The sequence below is a fragment of the Frankliniella occidentalis genome, unplaced genomic scaffold, assembly GCF_000697945.3.
Source record: "Frankliniella occidentalis isolate FOCC.00 unplaced genomic scaffold, Focc_3.1 Scaffold7, whole genome shotgun sequence".
Classification (NCBI taxonomy): Eukaryota; Metazoa; Arthropoda; class Insecta; order Thysanoptera; family Thripidae; genus Frankliniella; species Frankliniella occidentalis.
This window is the reverse complement of record NW_026267137.1, coordinates 2,479,667-2,486,016: the sequence shown is the minus strand read 5'-3', so window position 1 is coordinate 2,486,016 and position 6,350 is coordinate 2,479,667.

The window sequence follows — 6,350 nt, the reverse complement described above, 5'->3', positions numbered from 1 at the left end:
GGGCCATTGGCGACACCGGTCGGGACTGGACACTCGCTGGGCCACCGCACCGGACGGGTCGGGGGGACGAAAACGTGAGACGGCAAATGTGACTCCGCCATATTCGCAAGGTTTCCTTCTCATTTTCTCAAAACGGTCGCATGACTGCCACTGGAATTATGACTAATGTCTGGAAAGCCCTGTTTAAAAAGCAGACCAAAATTGATGACGCCCTTCACCCTCCTCCCGCCTCTGCCCCTCCCCCCTCCTCCCTTCACAAAAAAAATCTACAAGGACCGTAATGGCCGGCGCACGAACACTACGCCCCGCCACGCCATTCGCCTCCCCTTCACCGTTAGACACGCAACGCCTTTTTCGTAAGAGCGACGATGATTTGTTTGATTCCTCCGCTCCCTCCCCACCCCGTCCCCACCCGCACGTGCACCACCTGTATGGTGGGCACCTGCGAGCGCTGCCGCCGCCCCGCCGCCCGGCTGTCTGCATAGGAAGACGCGCTTTTCAGCAGAGAGTGGGCTCCCCGGCCGGGGGGGATTTATTGTTCCGCCCGTCGTCGTAAGCTGCGCCCCATTGAGGTGCACTTCCGACAATTTTACATCAGATTTCAACAAAAACTAAGGGTGTTTCAGGTTTTACCCTTTGTTCCTAAACAGTGTCAGTAGTAACACGCGCTGAGACGCTGACGCGCAGGTGCCCGCCGCAATCTTTTGCAAAGTTAGTTCTTTTTTTCTCAGTGCACTTTTGATCCTCCTTCAGTCAGTAGCTCGATCGGCCCCTCATTAAAACAGCGCCTTTCTTGGCGCCCCGCTTCCGACCGAGTATAGGTGGGGTCTGCTGGCCCTGCTTGGCCCGGGAGATGCGATTCCTTGGCTCGGCTGGTCGAATTGCCGGCCCAGTGGGTCCAATTTGCCGCCCCTCTCGCGGCACAATCTGCTCGCGCCACCTTGAGCCCCACCCGCGGCCGGCGCGTCCGGGCGACCCACTTGGACCGTGCATCATGTGTCCTTTATTGGCCCTTGCCGACGAGGGGGCCTCGCCTTGTGATCTACTTCTCGACCGTCATCACCGCCCAACATCCTTCATTTTACGGCGGGCTCACTTTGCTCCAAGCTGATTTCAGCAATATTCAAGAAACCTCGTTCTCAACTGTTTTGTTATCTTGTAAAAACTGTTTTTCCCCGCGCGACATAAATTATACCTCTGTTTCCTTCTCAGTAAAGAACACTCCTGTGAATCTCAGTCGCTCATTACAGAGACGCCTGTGTTTTGCCATTGTACCCGCCGTCGAGGCTTGGGACCCTCTCCTAGTTTCGATTTCAATGGCTATCGGCTCTCCGATTGGGACCGCATGGGACTCTCGGCTGCTGGCAGCAGAGCTGGCGGTGATAGTGAAAGTGGTCTCGGTGCACACCGGCGGGGCCCTGCGCCGCCCTGCAGCGCCCTGCGCGGGTCCCCCCGGCGTCCCCAGCTCATCGTGTGCTCTTGCCGCGTGGGCCGAGCCGAGCCGAGCCGAGCCGAGCCCTTGTTTCACATGCCTCCTGACCTTCGTCGTGACGCGGTCCTCGGATGTCCCCAGGCGATATGGATGAAGGGAAAGGGGAAGTACAGCGTGAGAGTGAGAGAGAGAGGAAGAAAAGGTGTCAACGAAATTCACGCCGCGCCACAGCGGTGTGTACACGTCCCTCTTCGGCGGCCCGCGGCTGCGGCTGATTCGCAGTTCGTGTTGCTTCGCGTGAGCTGCTCACATTCGGCCGGCACTGCTGCTACTTCTGCTGCTCCAGCCCCCCGAAACAAAATGAGAGCGAGTTTGCGGCCGCCACCCACGCGCCTCCATGCAAATTCAAGGCCCCATAACGAAGTGTCGATAGTCTCACTCTCTTTCTCTCCCGCTCACGTAAAAGTGAGCAGTTTCGTTCCAGCAGGCCATATAGCCTTTCGTTTTCGCCAAAGTTGCTTTAAAAATGATTGTTCAAGAGTGGTCTGGTATTGACATTTTGTGTATGTGTGTATATGGGGAGGGGGTAGGGGCTACTTCAGTATAAGACGCCAAGTCACATGGTAAATCTATCATTATAACTTTAGTTTTAGTTTGAACCGACCGAAAGCACGTCAGAAAATGTCGGTGTCTTTTGAAAGGACACGCTGTGGGACATTTTAATTTTTAACGTGCCTTGGTAGTGTGTGAGTATTTCTGACGCGTCCTTGTCCTCAGGCTACCTTTGCGACACGCCTGGCCGCGCACGGAATGGTTCCGAATGGCTTTTGCCATTATATACCAGTTTTCCTCCCTACGGGTTTCCCTCTCTTTTTTTGTCAGCGACGCAACAATTACGCTCGAGCCAGCTCCAAAATATCCATAATTTTACGTTTAAAAAAATAATCAAAAGCACACGTTTTTCGAATAATAAAAACGAGTATATTTTAACTAAGCAAGTACTGTCTTTGCTGCCGCCTGCCGCCCCAGCACGAATGTGTATGGATGAACTTTGGGAACAAGTAACTACGGCTATGTAACACAATATAGTGTCCTCATAAGCAGGACAAACCGAGAACAAACATGTAACTCACAGCTTCACGCGTTGAGCACGGAGACGCAGAATTACAAAAGACAAATCGTCTTGACGTGACATATGTCATCGAAGCCGGCCCGCCCGAGTGCCGTGCACTGCACTGCTCTGCGCCGCTGCGGGTCTGGTTGATTGTTGACTCTCCTGAACCGCTCGCACGCCAGCTGTGAAATTGACAGAGCGTCGCAATTTCATGCCTTGCATGCTTCACAAGCGACGACCCTGGCGTGCGCTGCACCGCCGGGCCGGAGATGCTCCACGCAATCCGAATAAAGCGTTTTGAAACGCCGCCATTGGGAGAGAGGAGGGAGGGAGAGAGGGGGGAAGAAAGAGAGTAAGAGATGGAAGGACCAGGGGAGGGGTTCATGTCACAGGAAGTTATGCCGCGCACATGGCGTTCGGCGTTGTGAGAACTGCGTCATAAAGGTCACACATATGCTCCTCACTTTCTCTGTCCATAATGTCCACTGTCGCGGTTTTTAGAGCCAGACTGCAACTTTTCACATCCTTTGATGCCTTCCTGCACTTGAGTGTCGCTGCTGGCGCCACTGCTGGGCAAGGCACCGCGCTGCGCCAGCTGCTGAAGTCCCTCAAGTCTTCTTTTGCAGTGCACTTGATGTCAGCGGCCCTGCAGTCTTCCAAAACGCGCCGCTTAGGCAGATGGGCTTTGTTGTAGTGCCTTTCGCTTTGGGGGCGACTGAGGTCATCGCGTTCAGCACTTCTGGCAGAGGAGGTCGGCGCGTGCCACCCCTGCCGTTTCTTTGGTCTGTGTACACTGATAAACTAGGTGTGCAACTTTTTAACACCTGCAAGGGTGCAACTGCAAGTTAAATACTTGCAAGTGTGCAACTCCTCATTTTTGAACACTTCTCACACAGTAAGCGTTCAATCCAACGGAGTGCTCAACTAAGGAGTTGTGCACTTGCAAGTATTCAACTTTTGTAGTTGCACACTGACAAGTGGTTAAGCAGTTTCACACTTAGTTTATCAGAGTAATTTAGCGCAGAACTTTGCGTCAATAAATGCTCATACCTTTTACAAAAAAAAACAAAAAAAAAAAACTGCTGGCATTTCTTTTGAAACAAAAACTTTCCTCCACTGAGAAACGGAGGTCTCATAAAATCGCGCCATTATTTAATGTTACTTCCGGTCTTGAAATAATTCGAGACCTTCCAGCTCTAGGCAGTGTACTGGCGCGGGCCGTGTCATAGACTGCAGGCAGGATGCACCCGGTGGTGTACCTCTCGGTGTACCTTACCGACTGAGTGATGCTCGCGCCCAGGATGCGCTGCGCCACGCATACATGCGGCTGCAATGACTCTGCGCCGCGCCGGTCGGGGCTCGAGCCATGACACGACCCGTGTTGCGCAATGCGTGGATGATATGCAGGCGGAGGAAAATTGGGTAGAGGGTCGGGAAACATTTCTGTGCACACAGGTCACTCCAGGAAATGACGAAATCGCAATAATAGTGTCTGCGCTGCATTGGGGGTTTGACTTTACATCGTGTCTGGGAGTTAGTCCAAGGTGTCCGAGATTGTGGCAACGATTGGCATCTGGCAAGATGGTTGACTTATTATTCAGATAATACATTCAACTAGTCAAATAGCGTTGATCAACTACAATGATTTTTGCTTTAAACTATTAACATTTTTTTTCATGAGGTACTTGTTTGTTGTTAAAGTTGTTGCTGTTGTCATTATTTTGAGTTTGATCTTTTCAAACTGCCAGGCGTTTTAATTAGTGACAGACGACATATTCTCTGCATGGTCCGGAAAGTCTGCAAAATGTCGCACGCGACTTGGCAGATGAGCATTGCCGTAACAGTGGGTGTGTCCGGCGCCTAGGACTTGGCTCTCTGTCTTGTCGCTGGCTGCTCGGACCAGAGGAGACGTCCTGGACGGTCGCCCATTGTCCACCTGATGGTGACATTCATTTAGGCCCGAGTGCTCTGCTTTCCCTGCTGCTGCTGCTCCCGCTTCTGAGAGCGAGTGAAGAGTAAAAGTCCTGCCCGGGGCTCGGCTCAGGCACCAAGAGCCAGGCTCCGGCAGGCAGCCGGAGCTCTACGGTTTCGGGACTTTACGACTCGAGGCGACCGACCAAGCCGACCACGTGACTGGAGCCAAGCACCAGCGCCACCGGGCACCAGCCGCCCGGCCGGGGAAAGCCCTCCTGTCAGCCCTCCGCAGCTGCTGCAGCTGCACCTGATCGCGCATGCGCGCGCGCAGACGGCGCCGCGGGAATTTCAAACGACCGCGCGGCCGAGGGCCACATTTCATGCACTGGCACCGCTGCCAGGTGGTTCATATGCAGGTATACACACTCTCATACTACTGCCCCCCCCCCCCCCACGTCTTCATCTGTTGTCAGTTCTCCCGCTGCCTAACCTCGATGACCATTTCCTCACAACCTTTTTGTCACGTCTGTTATCAGTGGCGTGAAACGGAATGATTTATTGCGTTATCAGGTCTGGAACTGCAGGTGCTTGGAACAAACTTCTTGCGCTTTGCGTTGATGCTGAGTCGCATTACACTACGCTGTCTTGAAACGCGCTCGAAAAGTGTTGGGAAAGACACAAGGTAGCGAAGACCGTGTTCATTTAATGAACCCAGGCTACTAATAGTGGTCCCTGCTCTCTCTCCATTCGGCGGTCACTGCTAGGATAATGAGACTTGTCACCATTAAATCCTTATCTCAGAGTGGTGCGGTAACGCCTGGACCTGGAGTGAGGGAGAGGTGAGGGGGGGGGGGGTGTCACGTTGCCCAACAACAGACAAGGCCGTAGCGCGAGAGCGCGGGAGTTTTTAAATTGAACGGCCGGACCCCTTCTGATGGCGGCCGCCCTTGCCCGCTGGCCCGCCCGCGAGGTCCGGTCGCAGCGGTCACAGCATTCGCTAATACAAGTTCCCAAGGAAAAAGCAGAGAAAAGTTAGTCGGGGATATCGGTGGGTTGACGCGGGTTCGCGTCATCGAGCGCCGTTTGCCATTTCGTAACGCTATTATAAATTAGTTTCAGAAAAGGGATATTGCCCATCACCAAGCCGCAGATGAACGCACTGCGCGTCGAATTTTTATTGCTCATTATGGTTATGAGAAGGTAGCGCCGGCGCCACCGGTGTTCGCTCTCTCGCCAGTCAACTGCAAAGTTAAATGCCCCTTTGAAGAATCAAACAATTGAAAGTGTAGTCTGACTATTTTTATTTCTCTTGATAAAACATCAAACAAAATAAAAATCACTCCAGAACTAACTGGGCCACAAATGACCCAAGACTTTTCGTTTCACACTTGAGGACGGGGGAATAGCCACCTTTTCAAATAAACGAATCTCTATTCCTTCACCTACAATTGGGGCAATATTTTGTCACACACTTGGAGTTGTGTGAATTGTGTTTATTTACCTGCTGGTGAGCGATTTCCGTGCACTTGGATTTCCAATGCTTCAAGAAGAACAATCATTTGACTCCGTAGAGAGAAGAAATATTATTTTCTTAAATTTCGTATTACTGTTGTGATTCTTAACAAATAACTAGTCCGTTCTCTTTGGACCAGTTTCATCACTAATGGTAGATAGAAACTAACAACGGCAGTGCGTCTACTTCCCTAATATCCTAGTGCGCCGCCGGCCTTATAGTTAGTCTAGCCCTTCCGCGCAAAGCGAAAATAATACTTCGAAAAAAAGGAAAGGAAACGACGCGGCTGCCTATTGCTATGTAATAGACGGGCCCGAGAGAAAGGCAAATGATCCATGAGCGGAACGGCCATAGCTCAACGGTTAGGCGTGGTGACT